Source organism: Sceloporus occidentalis, unplaced genomic scaffold (assembly GCF_023333645.1).
Source record: "Sceloporus occidentalis isolate IW3139 unplaced genomic scaffold, rSceOcc1.0.p SCAF_1, whole genome shotgun sequence".
Classification (NCBI taxonomy): domain Eukaryota; kingdom Metazoa; phylum Chordata; class Lepidosauria; order Squamata; family Phrynosomatidae; genus Sceloporus; species Sceloporus occidentalis.
The window spans coordinates 292,871,733-292,894,786 of NW_028316981.1; the positions used below are offsets into that span (position 1 = coordinate 292,871,733).

General features: G+C 40.8%; 1 protein-coding gene across 3 annotated transcripts in view; it reads right to left on the reverse strand.

Moving 5' to 3' along the window:
• The window catches only part of GHR (growth hormone receptor), a 385,809-nt gene that overhangs the window by 135,208 nt on the left and 227,547 nt on the right, over nucleotides 1-23,054 (reverse strand). The window lies entirely within an intron of this gene.

The following is a 23,054-nucleotide window of genomic DNA, read 5'->3' on the forward strand; positions in this document are numbered from 1 at the left end:
CTTCTGTTTGTATGCAGTTTCGGTATCTTCCATCTGAATTTTATGTTCCCATCCTGTTAATCTCTTTAGAGTCTCATTCTGTTGACAGAGTGACATGGTATCAGCAACAACAGTAGGGGAAACGCAGTTTGATTGGGTGAAAGAGAGATGCTGACTATGTGCTGAAGCATCTTGCAAAGTGTTAAGAGTACAGAGAGACCTGACATATAACCCCACTGCGCAATTATCACAGTTTGTTACCGCTAACTGCTATGGCTCATATGCTTTGGAATGGGGAATTCCCTGCTAGAAATCTCCAATGTTATAGAATCATAGAGCTGGAAGAGACCACAAGGGCCATCCAGTCCAACCCCCTGCCATGCAGGAAATCCAAATCAAAGCATCCCCAACAGATGGCCATCTAGCCTCTGCTTAAAGACCTCCAAGGAAGGAGACTCCACTACACTCTGGGGGAGTTTGTTCCACTGTCGAACAGCCCTTACTGTCAGGAAGTTCTTCCTAATGTTGAGGTGGAATCTCTTTTCCTGGAGCTTGCATCTATTGCTCCGGGTCCTAGTCTCTGGAGCAGCTGAAAACGAGCTTGCTCCCTCCTCAATGTGACATCCTTTCAAATATTTAAACAGGGCTATCATATCGCCTCTTAACCTTCTCTTCTCCAGGCTAAACATCCCCAGCTCCCTGAGTCGTTCCTCATATGGCAAGGTTTCCAGACCTTTCACCATTTTAGTCACCCTCCTCTGGACACGCTCCAGTTTCTCAATGTCCTTTTTGAATTGTGGTGCCCAGAACTGGACACAATATTCCAGGTGGGGCCTGACCAGAGCAGAATACAGTGGCACTATTACTTCTCTTGATCTAGACACTATACTTTTATTGATGCAGCCTAGAATTGCATTGGCCTTTTTAGCTGCCGCATCACACTGTTGACTCATGTTCAACTTATGGTCTACTTGGACTCCTAGATCTCTTTCACATGTACTTTCATTCAGCAATGTGTCTCCCATCCTATATCTGTGCATTTCATTTTTCTGCCCTAAGTGCAGTACCTTACATTTCTCTGTGTTGAATTTCATTTTGTTAGCTTTGGCCCAGCTTTCTAGTCTATTCAGGTCATTTTGAATGTTGGTCCTGTCCTCTGGGGTATTAACTATTCCTCCTAATTTGGTGTCATCTGCAAATTTGATAAGTATGCTCCCAATTCTGTCATCCAGGTCATTGATAAAGATGTTGAATAACACTGGGCCCAGGACAGAGCCCTGTGGGTCCCCACTAGTCACTTCCCTCCAGGCGGAAAAAGAGCCATTGTTGAGCACCCTTTGGGTTCGGCCGGTCAACCAATTACAGATCCATTTAACAATTACTTTGTCTAGCCCACATTTTACAAGCTTGTTTGCAAGAATATCATGGGAAACCTTGTCAAAGGCCTTACTGAAATCAAGATATACTATATCCACAGCATTCCCTTCATCTACCAAGCTGGTAATTTTATCAAAGAAAGAGATCAGATTTGTCTGGCATGACTTGTTTCTCTGAAACCCATGTTGAGTTTTTGTGATTATGGCATTGCTTTCTAGATGTTCACAGACTCTCTGTTTAATGATCTGCTCTAGAATCTTTCCTGGTATTGATGTCAGACTGACTGGACGATAATTGTTGGGATCCTCTTTTTTCCCCTTTTTGAAGATGGGGACAATATTTGCCCTCCTCCAGTCTGCTGGGACTTCTCCTGTTCTCCAGGAGTTCTCAAAGATTATTGCCAATGGCTCCGATATTACATTTGCCAGTTCTTTTAATACTCTTGGATGTAGTTCATCTGGTCCTGGAGACTTATATTCATTTAGATTAACAAGGTATTCCTCTACTATCTCTTTACTTATTCTGTGCTGAAATTCCCCTGTTCTGTCCTCTGCTCCATTATCTTCAGGTTGAGCACCCTTTGCCTTTTCTGAGAAGACTGAGGCAAAGAAGGTGTTGAGTAATTCTGCCTTTTCTCTGTCTTCTGTTAGCATTTTGCCATCTTCTCCACGCAGTGGCCCTACCGTTTCCTTCTTCTTCCTTTTGCTGCGGACACAGTTCAAAGGAGAGGAATCGAGCTCTTCAGTTGAGATTTGCAAGAAATTCCTCAAAGGACAAATCCCATTATTCCATAAGAAGGGCCCTGAGCATTCAAAGTAGTATTTTAGTCATATAACCGTGTAGTGTGTATACACCTCTGGTTAACAAGCATGTGTCTTACAGATCTTTATAGAGCCAGGCTACAAAAGCAGCTGCAAGTGCAATGTAGGGAAGGATTACATCTTAGGAAATGCTCTTCCATTAAAACTCCCTCCACATTAAACACATGCACCAGAGAAGATCACAGGAAGATAACTATTTTTTATGTGTTGGAGTTTTTATAATATGAAGTGCTCAGAAATAAGATGGACAGCCAAACCTGGAAGTGGAATAGTCCGGCTAAAGTTCTCTGTGTGTTTTTGCTAAGTTCTTATATATCAGGGTGAGGCACCTGTGATGTTCTAGATGCTTCTTAAGATAAACATCAACAGTACACTCACATTTCAAATTACAGAATATATGTCATACTTTGTTAACAGTTATATTTCAACAGGAATGTAAAGAGATTTAGCAGCTGCTGTTAGAATTTTTCTTTTTAATATTCATTGATAGAAGGCATCCATTTTTATTTAAAAACACTTAATCTCTGCCTTTTCTCTTTTGCCAAATAACATAGTTCCCAAATGCAGGGTCCACACTGTTATTGGACTTCACTTCCCATTATCCTTGACCAATGCTCATGTTAGCTGAGACTTCTAGGTAATCAAGTTTGGGAAATATTGTTCTAACATTGGTGGAATACAGACCGCCCCTTTGAGGCGGCCTGCACCAGCCCCTTTCCCCTCTGGATTGGGGCCTGGGCATCTGCAGAGGCAGCCCCAGAGGCCCCAATCCACTGCTTCTCCAGGCCTTGGTGAAGCGGCAAAATGCCGCTTCTCCACAGCCTGGAAAGGGGTCTCCTTGGAGCTTCATGCCCCAAGGACACCCCACAGCTGTGGGGAAGGGGAGAAAGGGGACGCTTGGCCCCTTTCTCTTCCGCATTGCTGGCGCAGCTGTGTAAAGGCCGCGCCAGTGATGCATGCAGCAGTAAGGAGCTCTGTTTCGGAGCTCCTTCCCGCGATGCTGAAAGGGCACCTCAAGTGCCCTGCAGCGTCGTGGGGACATCATGCCCATGCTGTTTGGCTGCAGCGCGGCCATGACGTCATAATGGTGGCGCCCGTGTATACAGGACGCCTCCATTATCACGCTGCCATGACATGCTAGGGTTGCGGAGCATGCGATGGTGCCGCCTTTAGGCAACCCTACGGTCTCAAAAGCGCCATAATGAGTTAATTTAGTCTTTTTTGCTTGATCTCACATTTTATATTACAGGTTGAGTCTCCTTTATCTGAAATGCTTGAGGCCAGAAGTGTTTTGGATTTTAGATTTTGGAATATTTGCATATACATTATGAGATATCTTGGAGATTGGGCCCAAGTCTAGACATGAAATTCATTTATGTTTCATATTCATGTTATAAACATAGCCTGAACATAGTTTTATATACAATTTTTTAAAAAGTTTATGCATGAAACAAAGTGTGTATATATTGAACCACCAGAAAGCAAAGGTGCCACTATCATAGTCAGCCATGTGGACAACTTTGAAGTATTCTGGATTTTGCAATTCTGGATAAGGGGGACTCAATCCATACTGGACTTTTACACGAGAAAGATACTAAGACCTCAGAAAAGATATCTGACACTGAGTTTTTAACCATCTGTTTCAAAAACTCCCCAGTTCTTCATTTTACTTGTCTATATAGCCATTTACTACGTATTTTAACCTTTGTTTAAGGGCCATATATCTCAGAGTGTCTTAGAAATACTAATTAAATGTAACAACCTGCTATCAGTGGAAAGAGCCACAGTGTTTACAATGGAGAAACATGTGTGTGTTGCACAATTAATTGCAGCTTAATGTGTATGTTGATTAACAGGCCCCTGGATGCCTGTAAAATGGAGAGCTATCAGACTCTTGCAAACAGATTGTGTTGGACAAATCTTTAGCTCAGCTGCAAACTAAGGCTGTATCTACATGAAAGCTGCTATGCAGGGTCAGATTCACTGCTTGCACCATATAGATCTCTAATTTATTTATCACATGCAGGATGTGCACACTTTTCAATCATACTCTACCAGGAGCAGCACTTCAGCTGTTACTGTTTTTGGATTACAACTTTCAGACCCATCCTCAGGCAGTATGCTGGCTATGAAATTCTGGGAATTGTAGTTCAAATTACCACCTTAATCTTAGATCATCTTTCACTTAACATAACTTTATGTATATTTACCTAAGTAGCAGAGATGCTAAGAAACGCTGAATTGCCAAGGTGTGTAATGGGACACCTGCAAGGGTGCCTGACACCCTGATGTGCATCAATGTACGATGGACATAAGCGTGCAATGAACTTTGGAGCACAATGTTCATTGAACACTTTATCAGCTCTGCTACATAATAATGTAACAGCAGCCCTCTATTGGATATGGATGTTACAAAACTGCCCAAGTCGATAATTCCTTGTAAGTCCACTTATGGAGATGCAACTTAGATAAAGGAAGCTAGTCTACTTCTCAAATTTAACAAAATGTAGTTAGTTACCATTATAGTTGCTGTTTTTAAAACACAAGTCTTTATTTTCGCTATTTCTTCTTAAAAGTAACTTTAAATGGTTATTTTTACTTCCTCTTAAAAATAATGGAATACAACCTTCTGTACAAAATACATTCTCCTTGTATCCATGTCATTGCTACCTCAGTACCCTCAAAGGAACCGGAGGCAGCAGAATCCGCCAGCATCTGAACCTTGTGATATTCCTCCTCCACCTTTTAATGAGGCCATACCTCGGTAACCATAAAATGAAGAAACAGTTACAGTTACAACAAAAAAGGATGACGTTCATCAATTACGTTTACAATATAACTAAATTGTCTTCATTCTTGCAATAAGAATGAATTAATTACTTGTACAGTATCTAATTCTTTGGACTAGTTGCTTCAGTGGCTGAATCCACACTGCAGAAATAATCGAGGTTGATACCACTTTTACAGCCATGGCTCAATGCTAAGGAATTCTGGGAACTGTAGTTTGTTAGACATTTAGCCCCCTTTGTCAGAGTAGTCTGATGCCACAACAAACTACAATTGACAGTTAAAGTGGTGTCAAACCTGGATTATTTCTGCAGTCCGGATGTAGCCTATGTTGCAGTTATAAGAGTCACTGCAGGTTATAAAGAGAAAACTTAGTTTGCTGTGTTTTCATACACCATGAAATTATCTTCATTAATCCTCTGTCATCTCCTCCCACTTTCCCTTATTTTCTCTCATCTTATTTCAAGTGCAATGTTTATTTGAACTCAGCATAGCAGTGGGAAGGTGAGAGGAAGGGAATCTTGCCCTTCCCAGTAGATTGAGGCAAAAGCAAACTGTTGCAGCCTCTTCTAGCTTGTATGTTCATCCTCAATAATAACTTTTACCATCCTGACCACATTATGGTGCTGCCTGATCACATGTGTCCTGGTTTTCATCTCTGAAATGTTTAAGGGCATGCATTTTTGCAATATCTAAAGTGGATATAATAATACACATTTAAATATGAATATCTGTGAAGATTTTGAAATATTAATAGGTTATGTGAAAATGGGATGGAACAGATTTCTCATGCCAAAGTGACACAGACCAGAAACAGGTGAATCTTTCCATTCCCAGTCTAATCCTCCTTAGTGGGCCTGGACAAAAATTCAGTTTCACTCGTCCTGCTTGGAGCCAATGGTACAACTACCAAGAGCAAACACAGCGCTGTGTATCTGGGATTACTTTTACAGGAAAGGGAAATGCAGCTGATTCTTTGCCAATCAAGTAAATGTGTTTTTCTGCCTCCAGGGTTATGGTTTCATGCTGTCCCAGGAAAATCTTATTTTGTCCCAGAGAATGAACTCTTGTAATGGCCAAAACTTGTTTACATTTATAGCTCAGGGACCATTTATACTGCACATAGAGAAAATTATACTTGGCAAAAGTTACAGTATTTGTTTGGGCTGATTATGCAGATAAATATTCAATTTGCTTCCTGCGGCAAAAGCTTTATTAAACTGATGTTGCTCCCTTTGCCGTCCCCTGCCATGACTACCTTGAGAAGCTGTTTCAGATACGTATGTTGTTATGTGCCTTCACATCACTTCCACTTATGGCAGCCCTATCATAGGGCTTTCTTGGCATATTTTACTCCATGGAGGTTTGTCATTGCCTTCCTCTGAGGGTTAGAAAGTGTGACTTGCACAAAGTTACCCAGTGAATTTCCAAGGCTGAGCTGGGATTTGAACCCTGATAATAACTTGGGGGGAAAAAGATTTTGGAATGGAAATTCCCAGAATACTGAAACAGCTTTGCCAATGGCTATGGTAGCTGGACATTCTGGGAAGTCTAGCCCAAAAGTAACTTTCCCAAGTTCTATTTACATGTATAGCTAGAAGAACACGTGAAAGTGCTGGAATTATGGACAGAAGGGGGGTGGAGAATGCAAATGACATTAGTGAAATCCCCAGTCCTCGTGATAACTCCATGTGCTTTTCATCAAAATATATCTCTTTTGTAGCCTTCTAAGCACAAGAGCTAAAAGAAGTGGCCTAAATAGTAAGCACTCCCCCCTTTGTTATGTAAGCGTTGGCACCTGCACCTGATCCTTCTATTATTTGCTGGTTATGTTTGTGTTTTACCACTCTTGTATTTCTTCAGCTGGCTAATGGGAATAGGACTGAGCCTGAATCACATCATGGTTGTGAACGTGAACTGAGCAACGAAACAAATTAAAGACTTTGAAGTTTTCTATTGGAACTGACCCTTGGCCCAAAAACATCCCAGTGTGGTCTCATTAACCTCAGTAATCTTGTCTTGTTAACTCCAATGAGTGGTTTGAGGATGAAGTGAGCCTGCTTCAATTGCCATACAGATCCCCATCTGTTTTAGACCACTGTGGTTGGCCATGGAAAATACAGCTATTCTCTATATTGGCATGAAAGACAGATTGTGCTTTTGAGAGAGGGAGGGGGGGATAAACTTTCTCTTCCTTTCTTCCTAGTGCTGACTATAAAAGCAAATTTCAATATTTTTTTTAAAATACATTTTCTGTATCCAAAAAGATGAGCAGAGATGAAGCACTAATTTAAGGGTGGGGCACTTCATGAAAATAGTCCATTTCAAGAGTTTGAGTCTTTGCCAGTTTAGATTTATTTACATTCTTCATCTGCTCAAATAATAACATTAAATTATAGAATAAATTATAACATTTTGTAACAGTGTTATAAATGAATCCAGAAGACCCCTCTTATGAAATTTTAAGTTTTTAAAGAAGAGTATCTACAAAGAGAATGTATACTCTTCTAACATACACATTTTTGCAAGCAGTTTTTCCTGATATATGCCTTCTTCTATACAACCTCTCCTAATGCATGCATTTTTATAAGCCATTTCCCCTAATGTACACATTTTTTGTTGGGAAACTGCATTACAAAAGTGCAAAAGCTAAAGAGAGTTGTTTTCTGGTTCACATATTTGACCACAATATACAAATTAGTTCATATTAATATTTAAAGCTAATTTTTCTCTAATCTCCAACTTTATATTGAGCGTCATTACACAGTCAATCCTATACCTGAAATAAAGCTCTGATTTTCCAAGCAGATCACTGAAACAGAAGCAAGTTGTTCCATGTTAATGTGTTTCAATGCAGAATAATAAACCTGGCAATGCCAGGAAAAACAAAGCGTGACAAAATACCTCTGGTGAAAGTACAGCCAAGTTAGACTGCCAAGTGTGCAAGCATACTTTGGGGATGTCAAACAGAGGCCAAAGACCACAATGAGATCATGGAAGAGAGGAGAAAGTGGCAGCTCTGGCCTTTTGCATTTAACACCCATGCCCAAACATCTCAGTTATTCTAGGTCATTTGTGTAGGATGTGATTGATAATTGGTAACTATGCTTTTATAATGCATGTGTAAGTAATATCTAGTAGTTATATAACGAGCCTAAATACCCTAAAGAACCAATCCCATCTGATCTTGGAAGCTGAGCAGGGGAAGCTCTAGTTAGTATCTGGATTGGAAAACACCAATGAATACCAGGTGCTGTAGGCTATATTTCAGAAGAAGGAAGTGGCAAAACCTTGCTTTTAAAAAATCCTATAAAATTCTTGGGGTAACCATAAGTCAGCAGGCCATATCTTATATAAATCAATTAAATGATAAAATAACTTTTCATACATTGTTGTTGTGTGCCTCCAAATAATTTTTGACTTATGGGAACCCTAAAATGATAGGAGGTTTTTTTTTTTTTACACGTTTCTTTGGGAGGTGGGTTGCCAGTGTCATTCTCTGGGGCTGTGTGACTTATCCAATAATACAGATACTGGTAAGTAATTTTGACAATAAACCCACAAGGTAGAAATTACAAATGACAGATGCTTGTCAAAATGACATTTTCCCAAGATCATATATCATAGACTATATACTGCTTTGTTTTAGTTATGTACTTTTGCCTCTTGTTTACAACTGAATGCAAATTATCTCACAATCTATTTTGACTCCTTCCTACATATTTTTTTCTTTATTAACTTTGTTATCTCTTAATTGTTCACTCCCTTTCTCTTGGATGACTGACAGACTCGCATTGGTGTTGGCTTCATTTTATTTCCAAATTAAAACTTGGGACTTTATTAAAATTTCTGGAGTTTAGGGATCTTGGCCTGACAAGGTTGTGAAATTCTGTCACATTCCACATTATTGTTTTAATTGGCTTTAACTCACTTTAAATTACCTTGACTTATCATACATTTACATGGTTTAAACTGTTCTGTTTTCTATACTCCAGAAAATGATTTTTTTAAAAAAAAAAATAGGATAGTATACAAATATTTTAAGAAAAAGAAATAAATGAATGTGTGTGTGTGCTTTCTAGTCATTTCTCAGCTTATGGTGACCTCATACATTACACAGGGATTTCCTGGGCAAAGAATACTCAGAGGTCGTTTGCCAGTTCCTTCTAGTATACAGATATTTATTTTTGATCTGCAATAGTGTCTGCTCCATTTTTGTGGTTCTGTGCCATCAAGTCATTTCCAACTTATAGCAACCCTAAGGTGACCCAATCACATTGTTTTCTCAGCAAGATTTGTTCAGAGGTTTGGCACTGCCTTCAGAGGTTTGGCTGAGAGAGTGTGACTAGGCCATAGTCACTCTATGGGTTTCCATGGTGAAGCAGGGATTTGAATCCTGATCCCTAGGATCCAGGCACCACAATCACGTTAGTGTAGGAAATGCAAACATACTGTGCTGGAGACAGTCATTATCATAGCGCTCTTAAAAGTTGCCATGGTGCTGATTCTGTCAAAACCTTTTTTTCTTCCACAAGCTGGACTCCCTAGGCCTGCCTCATTGCCTTATGCCGTTTCCAACATGGCTTTCAGTCTGTATTTATTTTATTTGTTATTTTTAGTGCAATTTCACAATCATGGCAATTCATTAAGAAAAGAAATGGAATAAAAAAGAAAGGAAAACAACCCACTTGGCAATAGTGAGCAGGAGGGAGGAGGGGGGCGAAGAGCATAATCATGCCCACTTGCACCATTTGACTGCCTATCTATCAGAACTGCTTCGGGAGGAACATATCACACATGAATCAAAGTGGGAAACCGGTGCAGTTGGGAGGCACTCATTGGCTTTGCCCATCAATGAGAAAGAGAACTCCAGCAATGGATGACCTACAGACCAGTTACTGGACAGACACAGTATCATGTGATAAGGTACAGCCACAGATGCTACTTGTTGTTGTTAGCTGCTCTCGGGTTGACCTTGATTCATGGTGACCCTATGGATGAGACATTTCTAAGACTATCTGTCCTCAGCCTCTTGGCTCAGGTCCTGCAGGCTCATACCTGTGTTCTCCCTAACTGAGGGGTGAAACAGGCCACCCCTTTGCACCACCATCTGGGTGGCTGCAGAGCATGACATTTTGACGCTGCATGCTCTGAAGCCACCCAGAAGCCAGCTTCCAGCTGCCCAAACATGGGCCGGCTTCTGGGCGCTCCAACAGCACAGCATTAAAACACTGCACATTACCGGAGGGCTTGAAAGCCTGCTTCCATCCACAGCGGGGCGGAAAAGCCAGCTTTTTGCCAGCACAAAAAGGAGCAGCTGTTTGGCGCTCCTTTTTCGGTTGGCAAAAAGGCAGATGGGGGCTGCAGTGTGCGGTTGCTGCGGCTTCAATCCGACTTTGGAAGGGGCAGCTTGAAGCTGCCCCTTCAGGATGGTCTGTTTCGCTTGTGAGTCTATCCACCTAACATGTGGTCTTTCTGTTTTTCTGCTCCCATCCATCTTTTCTAGTATTATTGTCCTTTCTAATGATTCATTTTTCCTCATGATATAGCCAAAATACTCAAGTCTCAATTAGTCATCTCAGCTTCCAGAGTAAGTTCAGACTTGATCTGTTCTAGCACCCATTTGTTTGTTTTCTTTGCTGTCAATGATATTCTCCGTACTCTTCTCCAGCATCACATCTCATATGAATTGATTTTCTTCCAATTGTGTTTTTTTTTACTCTCTAGCTCTCACATCCATACATGGTGATGAGAAATACGATGGTTTGGATGATCCTCACTTTAGTGTTCAGAGTTATTAGCTGCCCTCAAGTTGTATGTCTCTTTGCCCGCCAAATTGTTTTTAATTTTAACCTAATACTGGTGGGTTACAGACCGCCCATTTGGGGCGGGCTGCACCTGCCCCTTTCCCTGGTGTATCAGGGCCTCAGCTGCTAGAACGGCAGACGCTGAGGCCCCGATCCGCCACTTTTCAGGCTGCGGGGAAGCGGCAAAACGCCGCTTCCCCGCAGCCTGAAAAGGGGTGTCCTTGGGGCTTCAAGCCCCAAGGACACCCCGCGGTGGCGGGGAGGAGGAGAAAAGGGCCGCTTGGCCCCTTTCTCCCTTGCTTCGCTGGGGGCAGCCGTCTGAAGGCTGCGCCCAGCGACGTAAAGCGGCGCCGCAAACCAGGAAGGAGCTCCGAAACGGAGCTCCTTCCTGGTCCGTGGAAAGGGCGCACTAAGTGCCCTGGCACAGACCGACGACGTCACGTCCGCGCCGCCCTGTATAGAGGTGGCACAGTCGTGACGTCGTCACGGCGGCCCCCATGTGGAAGGGGAGCCGCCATTTTGTACGGACTCAGTCCGTACTAGGGTTAGGAGGGTGCAGAAGCACCGCACCTTCCTAACCCTAATACGGACTGACTCCGTACTTTCATGGCGGTGTGTAACCCGCCCATGTATAGCATTTTATTGTTTTTAAACTTTGATTGTTTAATTGTAGTTTTAATATTGGGGAGGGGGTTGGGAAGGGATCAATTAGTATTTTATTGTATTTTTAATGCATTTTTACTGTTGTAACCCGCCCGGATCCCTTCTCCTTCTGTGTTGTGTCTTTTTAGATTGTAAGCCTGAGGGCAGGGAACTGTCCAATTAAAAAGATTGTAAATTTACAGCGCTTTATAAATAAAGGTTAATAATTATTTATTTATTTATTTATTTATTTATTTATTTATGGTATTTATACCTTGCCATTCAGCCCTAAAGGCTCTCAGAGCGGCTTACAATTATTATTATTTTTCATTAGATGGTTCCCTGCCCTCAGGCTTACAATCTATGTCTTTATAATTTATGATCTCATCCAGTTCTTCCTTAGTCACTCTTCTCAATCCTAGGACTTTATCGCACCTGTTTTTTTCTCCGTTACAGGTATGGAAAGAAGATGCTTGTGGATTTTATTGCACACGAAAGCATCCTCCAAAAGGACCTGTTCCGTCCCCCGGCACCCAGCCATCCCCATTCAGTGCTGACGGGCGCCATTTTGCTCGTGCCTCAGCACTGAACGAGGATGGCTTGGTGCAATGGAATGGAACAGGGCCTTTTGGGGGACGCTTTCGTGTGAAATAAAATTCATTTTTTGCAGGTCGCTCGTGCACATGAGTGTCCTCTTTCTGTACCTGTAATGGAGAAAAAACCAGATGCGATAAAGTTCCTAGTCTTCTTCTGATTTCTTGACTGCAGTCTCTGTTCTGATCAATATTTGAGCCTAGGCATGCGAACTCTTTGACTATTTCAGTTTTTTCATTGGACTATTTGCATAAGCATCTAACTCTCTGTGTTACTCTCCCAATTATTTGGGATATAGAATTAAAGCTTTCTAATAATAATAATAATAATAATAATAATAATAATAATAAAGATTTATTTATATTCCGCCTTTTCCTTGTGGAATCAAGGCACATTACAAAGCAAAGGGAACAAAATACAAAATACCCCCCCCCCCCAACCAGTTCTATTTCTTTTCTATTCCATTAACAGACCTCAGAATGGGATACAAATCAATAAGAAAAAAACAGCAACAATAAAACCATACTGACATCCAGCCATAATACTGCAGAACTCCCACAATCCAATATGCAAGTGGTACTTGCATTGCAAATGTTGAAAACACAGGACCGGTTGAACACTGTGCTCTTGAAGCAATCACAAAAGCTTAACAAAATGAGCTGGGGAGAGAGTTAAAAGCTTAAAAGCTGCACTGACCTTTTAAAACTCAATCTGAAATGACTTGCAGCAATGTTTTCTCTTGCAGAAAACTGAAAAAGCAACACATGCACCTCATTTCTTTTCCTACTGTATTGCTGACAATCCAATTAACTCCCACAGTCAATGGCTTGAAAACACATTATAATGCTGCTAGACAAGAACGAGACACCACTGACTCAGGGAAAAGTGTAAGAGTCTGTGGAAAGCACCGTTCATACCCTCAATCAATGTCTTTGAGATCAGACAGTCAGAACAGTTGTACGTATTGTACAATTTTAGGAAGACCATGTTCAGTAGGGCTTTGCGTTGCCTGTCTGGGGAATGAGACTACAGACTCACTTTCAATTGATCTTCACTATCATTGGCGGGATACATACCGCCATTTAGTACGTCTTCTATACGTACTAGGGTTAGGAAGGGGCGGTGCTTCCGCACCCCCCTAACCCTAGTACGTATAGAATACGTACAAGATGGCGGCGCCCCTTCCACATGGGCGCCGCCATCTTGACGTACTGGACGCACAGCGTCCAGACGTGTCGCGCCGCTTGTGACGTAGCGAGCGCGCCCCTGGCGCCTCGCTACGTCGCAAACGCGACGAAAAAAGAAGCTCCATTTTGGAGCTTCTTTTTCGGTCCGCGCGGGAGTCGGGCCGTGTGAAGGCTCCGGCTCCCCCGCGGACCTACTGGCGGCGGCGGCAGAGCGGCGCAAAGTGGCGGTATGTACCCCGCCATTGTTTTATATTTGTTTTTGTCCATGTATTTAATATATTTCAGTGGTTTCATGCATTCTACATTACCTCAGAGAGCCAGCATGGCATAGTGGACAGAGTGCTGGACTATGAAGATTTTCACACGACATCGTTATATCGTTCCTTTATCGTCCCAAAGTGTAGTGGAATCGTCATAACAGATAGATGATTCCAAAAGATTTTCACATGAGGCTGTTAGTGTTCTTAAAACGTTGATATGATGGATTGCTGAATTCTGAGATGTCGTGTGAAAATCTTCAATGACTCTATAAACCAGGGTTTAATTCCCAGCTTGGCCATGAAACCCACTGGGTGACACTGCTCTCAGCCTTAAGAGAAGGCAGTGGCAAACCTCTTCTGAACAACTCTTGCCAAGAAAACCCCACAGGTCACCATAAACCAGAAATGACATTAAGGCACACACCACCACTACCACCATCACAACATTACCTTAGAAGCCCTGATGGATTGTAGCTGGTAAAAATGCTATCAGTCAATCAAATGAGAAAGGTAGTTTTGTTGATTTATTGTTAAGCAGCATTTGGAATAAATCTTCATGGGATGGTTATTACAAGTTAACAGTGTCATGGCCAGCCACGAGGAGGACTTGGAGGACGATGCGGAGGACTCGTCTCCTCAGGTACAGGAGGAACCTAAGGCTGTGCCAGGCCCCAGTTCTGCCCTGCCAGGTCCCAGCTCTGCTCTCCCAGTCCCTAGCTCAGCCAGACTCTAGCTCTGTGGGATCTCCTCCAGTGGAGCCTGCAGCTCAGCAGCCCAGCCTTGCCCCAGTAGAAGTTCCAGACTTGGGAGACATAGAGCAGCAGAGCATTGAGATTCCTACCTTCAGAAAGGGAATGCCTTCAGCGTTCCAAGAGGCAGCAGCTGTGATAAGGGAGCTAGTTATAAGACACCTGGCAGACGCTGAGCTCTCTTGCCAGAGACTATTAGTTCTCATTAGTGACTGCTGCTTGATCTGACTCCTGGATTCTTAGAACATTGACTGCCTTTGAATCTTTGACCTCAGACCGGACACATTGACCAACCCTCTGGCACTCTTGACTTCGGACTGGACTGGAAATATTGCTCTTTATAATCCTGAACTTTGGACTGGCTAGTGGCTTATTCTATTTGGATGTTGTTTGGTATTGTTGCTTGTGGAACTGCTTCTTGGCAGCTCGGTGTGATTTACTTTTGCTGAGCAGGCTCTTATCAGCCGTGTGAGTGTGTATTGGCAGCATTCCCGGACAAACAGTAGGTTTCGCAAGCAATGTTAAGCTTAATATGATGTCCACTGGATTCTCCCACTATTCAATTACCAAAAATCCATACTTTGTTAATAAAAATGTATTATTGTTCCAGGGCCTAAATACTCCAAAGGTAGCAGATCATATCTGATCTTGGAAGCTAAGCAGAATCACCCCTGGTTAGCTTAGAAGCTAAGCAGAGTCACCTTATTTAGAAGAAGGGAACAGGCAAAACCTCCTCTAAATATTCCTTGAGTAAGAAAACCCTATGAAATTCATGGGGTCACCATAAATCCACAGATGACTTGAAGCTACACACACACACACACACACACACACAACCGTTCTACGTGGATAAGGTTTAATACACTTTAATCACTAGGTGACACTGAACTTTCCTGTTAATGGAAATGACAGTTAAGAAGCTGGACAGATTTGTCAAAGTGAATTTATATGTCCTCTGTGCCTTCTGGGATAACTCTCTCTCTCTCTCCGAGTCTTGGTTGGCTTTTACTTCCACTCTTCTTGAATAAGAGGTAGAAGAAAAAGGTATTTGTTTGAATATTTTCTACCAAGAAATGGATTATACAGTACATACTTATCTGGTAGTTGAAGAGTTCATTTAGAGGGAAAGGCACAGAAGCTGAACAATTTTTTTCATTTTAATATTTCCTTTTACCATTGTTACTTTCATTACATTTTAGAAATATGACTCAAATTAATAAAAATAGTAACATATCCAGGTTTCATATTAATTATTGTCTTTATGTTCAGCATGGGAGTGGGGCTTGACCTCTGAGCTTAGAATGATAGAAATATCTGCCACATATATTTTTAGCAAATTTCCCTATAACCATTGATATTGGTGGAACATTAAAAAAAATTCCAGTGTTTAATTTTTCTACAGAAAATTTTCAATTTCTACATTAATTAAGTTAATTAGTAATATGATTAATTTCCCTTGCCCACGGAAAGAAAATATTTTAATGAAGAACTAATTCTGAATCAGATTTGCTCCAGTCTGAAACTAAAGAAAGAAACTGCAGGTGTGCAAGTAACATCAGAAGAAGAGTATTAAACTCTTTTGGAAACAGATGAATAAAGTCACAGAATAGTATGGATAGTTAATTAGGTGTGTTAAAATTAGAGTGTCAACACTTTTCAGTCCATTTCCCCCTGAAATTTAAATCAATCAATGGAAGAGAAGCAGATGTCCTTGTAGAAAAATTAAATACAAGTCTTCTGTTAAAAATAATTCATACATAAATTAGTGTTTGAAATTGCATAAACCACATTAAGCGTACCTTGTTTTTCCCCCCAATCAAGTATTTCAGTTCAAATATTTGTGAACTGTTTGAATATTTATAAGTCTGGTTTAGTCAAATAAATATGCTCAATCAAAAATGTTACTGCAAAACTTTCCATTCATAATGTTTTGGAAAGCTTAATTCTAGCAACTTTAGACTGCATATGTGATCAATAAATGTAATGAATCACTGATTTGTTTAGAACATTACTTTTCTACAATGACTACTTTATAATCAAAGACATATACAGTCAACCCTTCTTATACACAGATTTTTTATACATGGATTCAAGCATACACTGTTTGAATATGTTCAAAAAAAGTATAAATTCCAAATATCAAACCTTGATTTTCCATTTTTTATAAGGGACACCATTTTGCTATGTCATTATATTGAATGGGACTTGAGCATACACGGATTTTGTTATACACGGAGGATCTTGGAACCAAACCCCAGTATATAACAAGGGTCCACTGTAATTGGAGGTTCTTAATACAGTAATATTGAAAATCAGTATGAAAAATATTTTCCTAATTTTAGCTAATATATAGTGCATTCTCAATTGTAGACTAAATTCTGGTGTCAGGGTTACAATAAAATGGGACATGGAGTGGATTGGGCATTGCCATCTGAAGCAGGCACAATTTGCAGATACTTGTGTTGCTATTGTATGTTTTCCAACCTATGGTGACCCTTAGGTGAACCTATCGTGGGGTTTTCTTGGCAAGATTTGTTCAGAGGGGATATGCCTTTTGCCGTCCTCTGAGGCTGAGAGTGTGTGACTTGTCCACGGTCACCCAGTGGGTTTCTGTAGGTGAGCAGGAATTTAAACTCTGGTCTCCCAGTGTACTAGCTCAACAGTCAGACTGCTACACCACACTGGCTCCCGAGTTTCTTGTGACGAGGCAAAAATGGATACTGGCAACATTCAAGCAACTATGTGCCAGGTGGTACTCTAAATCACAATGGCTCTACCATCTGGAAAAAAAAATTGTTCTTGCCCATTAATAGTACAATAGTACACTGTAGCACTGGATACCAGGAAAATTTAATATGCCCTAGACAAGAAGGATTTCCCTGAGAATTTCCTCATAGGTAACAACATGTCAGTTGCAATATAACTGATTAGAAAGGTCATAGTGTTGTTAATGGATACTTCAAATAATTCAAGTAAAATAGGTATACTTTAAAAAAAAATTGTAACAGGCCAGAAGCAGAATGTGACTGTTGCATTTTAAGTAAAATTTCTGTCTTTACCTTAAGTGCAATATCATAATAGCAGCTGGCCATACTGGCTACAGAAGTATTTATTTTATTTTATTTTATTTTATTTACTTCACTTCATTTGTATGCCATCTTTCTCCCAGAAGCAACCCAATTATGAGAGCAGTAGTGCTACAGCTAGATTTTCCAAGCTCTGTATGCAAACTATGGGGCCAAACATGGTGGGGGTTTTTTTGAGCTGTCACTACTCATCTGACCAATGTAACAGGCTTTCTGAAGAGCCCTGGGCCTTGCTTTATCCACTCAGTTCCTAAACAGCTGGGAATCTGACATTAAATTGCGTAGTTTTGCCCTCCTTGGATGTTCCCAATGACCCCTTTCACAGATCCAGAGTTAAAGGATATTTGAAGTATTTAACTGTTCATAACCCAAGAGGGCGATTAATCTGATACTGGAAGGAAACCTGCAGGAACAGCCTTGCCTTCCAAAAGCAGAACGATAAATGCTTCATAATTAAATTGCTCTATAGTTGTTTTCAGCTTCTCTTCCTTCTCAAGAACCCCTAGAATAATCCTTACTGACATTTTATGAGGCAGTTTGGCACTAAGGTTAGCACAACCCTCAGTAATGCTGATCTATTATCCCAAAGAGTCAACTGAACAATGTAATTGATATTTCTTTCACCCACCCATCTCTTTGTCTCCATTTTATCTTATTGTTGCTGTTTTACCATATTGCCATCTGCTTTTACAGCAAGAGAACCAGGCACTTACTGTATATACTCATGTATAAGTCTAGAAATTTTAGTCAAAAAATTCACCCCAAAAACCTGGGTCGACTTATTAATGTACTTTAACTCTTAACAAAAAAAGAAACCATCACTTTCTATAAATAGAGTAAGGAAAGGTGAGAGATTATTTAGTCCATCCTGGGAGCACATAAAAGAAGCACCAACCTGCACTACTCTTTCCACCACAAGTGCTGCTTCTGACCTTCTCGAGTGCCTAAGTGGGAAAATGGTGATGGTGGCAGCTCTTTGGCATTTGCCCCTCAAAGAAGCACAGAGAGGCATCAGAATTTGAAAGATCTGAGTAAGACATTTGTGTATGTTTGTCCGGTTTTCTGGTTTACGATCAGGTAAAGTTATCGCATTAAAGTTAAAGGCTATAATCACTGCTAAGGTAGTTGCCATTTTCTTTGCTTTGCCTTTTCATCCTATTTGACATGTGTTCATTTTCTTAGCCCACCCTCTGCCTCTTTCCCCACACATTGCACAGCCATGATTTACCATAATTCCTCCCACATCCATTTAGCCTTTGGGGTGAGTACAAAAAGTTATGAAGGTACTTTGGCATCATTTTTCCTTTGCTTCCTCCTTTAAATTCTTTAATACATGCCCCTAAGTTTTATCCTTGATTTATCCACAGGTCATAACAAAATCTGTAACTTTGGCCCCTAAACCTTCTCTTGACTTCTACATGAAGTCAACGTATAGTGGAGCATATATGGTAATTGCTACTGGGGCATTTCCAAGCACACTTGTTGGAGATCTCACTCAAGAGCAGACATCATTTTTGCCTATCAAAGGCCAAACTATATGTGGAATTAAATGCATCCTTGCATTTAATGTCTATTTGAAAAATTCAGTTAGCATGGAACGTGTGGAATCATAGCAGGCATGGAGGGGACATCTTTCTCTACAGTTTTAGTCCAAAGGAAAATTCATCCTATGAAGCAGTTTTTGAGCTGGGTGGAAATCCATCCCTAGATCTATATACTTACATGTTTTTTTAAAATCTGGCACTTTAAATAAGAGCACACATTTAATGTAGCCTCTAGTTTGGTGCCAAAATATCCGATGAGACTACTGCTGTGCATCAGACTCTTAAAGGTCTAATTGCAGAACAAAACCAAACAATGAGATGATAGAATGGACTCTTCTGTTTTCAGACTACAAGTACTGTATATGTTTATGTGCCTGACATTTTTCTTTACTATTTTCTTAGTGACTCTTAACATTTCCTTTAAAAATAATCTATTGTTACTGTTACTGGACTAAGGAATAATGTAAAGAAGCAAGATGTATTTCTAAGGCACAGAGGTGTGTGGACTTCCAGATGTCACTGGACTGCAGCTTCTTAACCAGCATAGCAATGGTGAAGAATTCTGTGAATTGCACTCCAGTGTCTGGGGGCTGCACATTGCTCATCTCTGTTCTAGAACAGGCCTTTACAGTGCTTCATATTACTTTTCTGGATTTTAACTCTCAGATCTCTCCAGCCAGGATGGCCATCATCCATGGCTGAAGAATTCTGGAGATATCTAAAAGCCTTTGACAAGGTCTTGAGTCTGTCCCTGAAAGCTTCCTTAATAAGGAGATTTCCTATGAACCATATGCTCTGAACTGTTTCGAGAAAGAGCAGTAGTATATATGTGATGTATTGAAATAACTACAGGTTGAGTCTCCCTTTTCAGGAATTCTGAAATTTGAAATACTTGAAAATCCAAAACTTTCTTCATGGGTGGCTGAAATAGTGACACCAACAATACACAAACCTTGTTTCATCAACAAAAATATTTTTAAAAATTGTGTATTAAAATTACCTTCAGGCTATGTATATAAGGTGAATATGAAATATAAATGAACTTCATGTTTAGACTTGGGTCCCATCTCCAAGATATCTCATTATGTATATGCAAATATTCTAAAATCCAAAACAGTTATAGTCTCAAGCATTTTGGATAAGGGAGACTCAACCTGTAATAGCAGTTTAGTGGTGCCCGCTTTGGAAACCCACTGCAATTGCTCGTTTAACAACAGCTCAATCCGTGTAGAGATATGGTTCTCTTTTCTTGATGATTTTTGCTCATCATGCTTCTGTTAAAGATGCAGCAGCAAGTCAGCCTGATTTATTTCCTGAGTAATTGGAAATCCTGATACCAAACCTATGGTCACTTTTTCAACTTATGGGAACATGGCCCTTAACAAACTGGATTCTCTTTTTATTGCTGCTGTTGGTGTTTCCTGTTGGAGAGGTTCATTACTAAAATACAGAAAGTATTCTAGAAAAAATACAATTCCTAAAGGAACTGAGCCCTCCCAGAAGGCATCCAACTCCATCCTGGCCTCCGAGGGGGAGAGAGGGTGGGCCACTGCCATCAGGCCTATCCTTAAGATACAGAGCCCTCCATCTGTCCATCTGCCTTGGTTTAGGCCTCAGAGGGAGAGATGAACTCCAGAACCTGATCCCCTTCCCCACAACCATTCCCTTCTCCTTTTGTGTCGTGTCTTCTTAGATTGTAAGCCTGAAGGCAGGGAACCGTCTAATTAAAAGATTTTATGTACAGTGCTGTGTAAATTTACAGCGCTATATAAATAAAGCTTAATAATAATAATAATAATAATAATAATAATAATAATGCTCCTGTTCACTTCGGTTCATTCCCTTCTCTCTCCCTAGTGAATGGCACAGGCACACAGACACATGAGTGCATGCTAATAGTTGCACTTTACTGGGTTAATTCTCCTATTAACTTTCTGATGTTGCTATGACTTTAACAAACATTTCCCTATTTAGATAACACTTGTAACCAGAGTCATAATAATTAGGGTGTCTGAAGAATAATCCTCACAAGCTCCAAGCCTACATGCATTAGCACAGCAACCAAAAAGCTGAAGCATAAAAGTACAGGGACACTCAACAGATAACAAAAGAGGCACATGGTAGGTACAGAAAAACAGAGCTGGAAATCAAGAGCTGGAAAGGAAGCTTACTAATAGAAAGTAAAGAAAGATAAAGAAAAGAGGAACTAAAAGAACAGACGGGACTGAAAAGGTGAATAGCAAGATTATGGTCCAAGGGCATAAAAGACACCATTGGCACAGTGAGATGCATTTTAAGGTTATTAACGTTTTCTATCTACAGTATATTATTTATGCAGCTAGTGCAGAGATCCAAACACAGCCAAAGTGCCACTCCAGTACTGAGAATGTCACCGTACCCCAGTGCTTCTCAATTATTTTCTGTCATGCCCCCCCTAGGAAGAAGAAAACATTTCGCGCCCCCGCGTGACTGTAAATAGTATCATTTGTCTATAAAATTGTTATAAGTACACCTCTGCATAACAGAGCCTCGCGCCCCCCTTTACGGAGCCACGCGCCCCCCCCGGGGGGCCCGCCCCACTATTTGAGAATGGCTGCTGTACCCGAACGATGGCTCATTGCAGCTCATCTACACTTTCACCACTCTGAAGGTGTCCACCGATCCATTGGAAGATGGCAAGGATTGGCATGGCCCAAATCTGAAAGACCTCCCCTCATCTGCACTACTATTTACTACAAAGTGCCTGGGGATGGCATGATTTGTTGCACAAGATAAAATAGGATTTTTTAACCTTCCCATCATCTACCACTCTCCTACTCACACTGTACTTCCCTTCCCTCCACAGAATACAAAGAAGACACATTATCTGAGACCTGGATTAAGGGGAGAGTGATTTAAGGAAGGGGTGAATTGCAGAGAAGAGGAAGGATTAAATCGTAAGCCACCTTGGTTCCCGTTTTGGGAGAAAGGCAGGATAGAAGTGCTATCAGTCAAATGAAATTAAATTGACACAGGCAGTAGCAACCCGCTATTCCTCCAGGTCAAACCATGCTATGACCTAGCATCTTGCAGCCTAGCTAGCATTCCCATGCTTGTTAAAGATGGGGGGAGATCCCTCAGGATTTCAGGGAGACCCATATCAATTGAGAATAGTGACACAAAGAGAAATGCTAACTCTTTTTTCTGTCTCTCTTTACTGTTCTTGCACAGGAGCCTTTGGCCACAAGCATGATGTGAAGCATTTCCTCATGTATAGAGATTTAATTATGCAGAAAACTTCAGCTACTTATTACTTGGTGCAAAAGGCACAGGAATAGAGGGGAAAACCAGGCAAGAGGAAAGCTGGTTGGCTGACGGGCAACTCTGGATGTAAAACGTTTTCCCTTTTGCTTCACTACTACATGGGAATTCAATAGCATGCAAAAACCAGTGAGATGCTTCAATAAATGATGAATGCCAGCAAATTCCTATAAAATTGACATGATGACATAAAGGCTGAGCTAAGCTGTACAGAACAGAGTTACTTTTTTGGACTGCAGTTTCCAGTTCTCCAGTATGGTCACTGAGACGTGTCCTCCAAAAATGTAACTTACTTAAGCTTTGATTAATTCATATTCCATTGGAGAAAAGGGTCACAACTCAGTGTTTACTTTGAACTCAAATGTCACTGTCCAATCCTAGAATTTCACATTAAAGGCTCATGAGTAATACAGCTTTAATAGAGGGGCAATACTTTTGTCAGATAACTCCAAGAACCACTGTCATACTTTAAAGAATCAGATTTTTAAAAAATTAAGTACCGGTACATCTGCAGTAATCTTGATACACAGTGAACAAGTTCCCAAATGCCAGCTCCTCACCAATCATATCTGTCACACCCAATGCCTTTCCGTCACAGAATGTCACCCTTCTTCTGTATAAGTCATATATTGTGACTAGTTATGCGGACAGCATGTAACTGGATTCTCTGGGATTATATTTATAGTGCAGACAGGTCATTACTTGCGAAGCATCAACAACTTTGCTATTTCTGTATGGAATGTTCCCTTCTCCCTCCCAACCTCCTTCCCCCACCTCCTCCCATCACCACAAAGGCCCTACCTTCAGTGCTAAAGAATTCCCTATAAACTGCATAAGGACAAGGACAAGATGAGCTCAAGCTCATATGTAAGCACAAATGTTGCCATATTTCAGGACAGATTTTAGCGGGGCAAGGGGTTT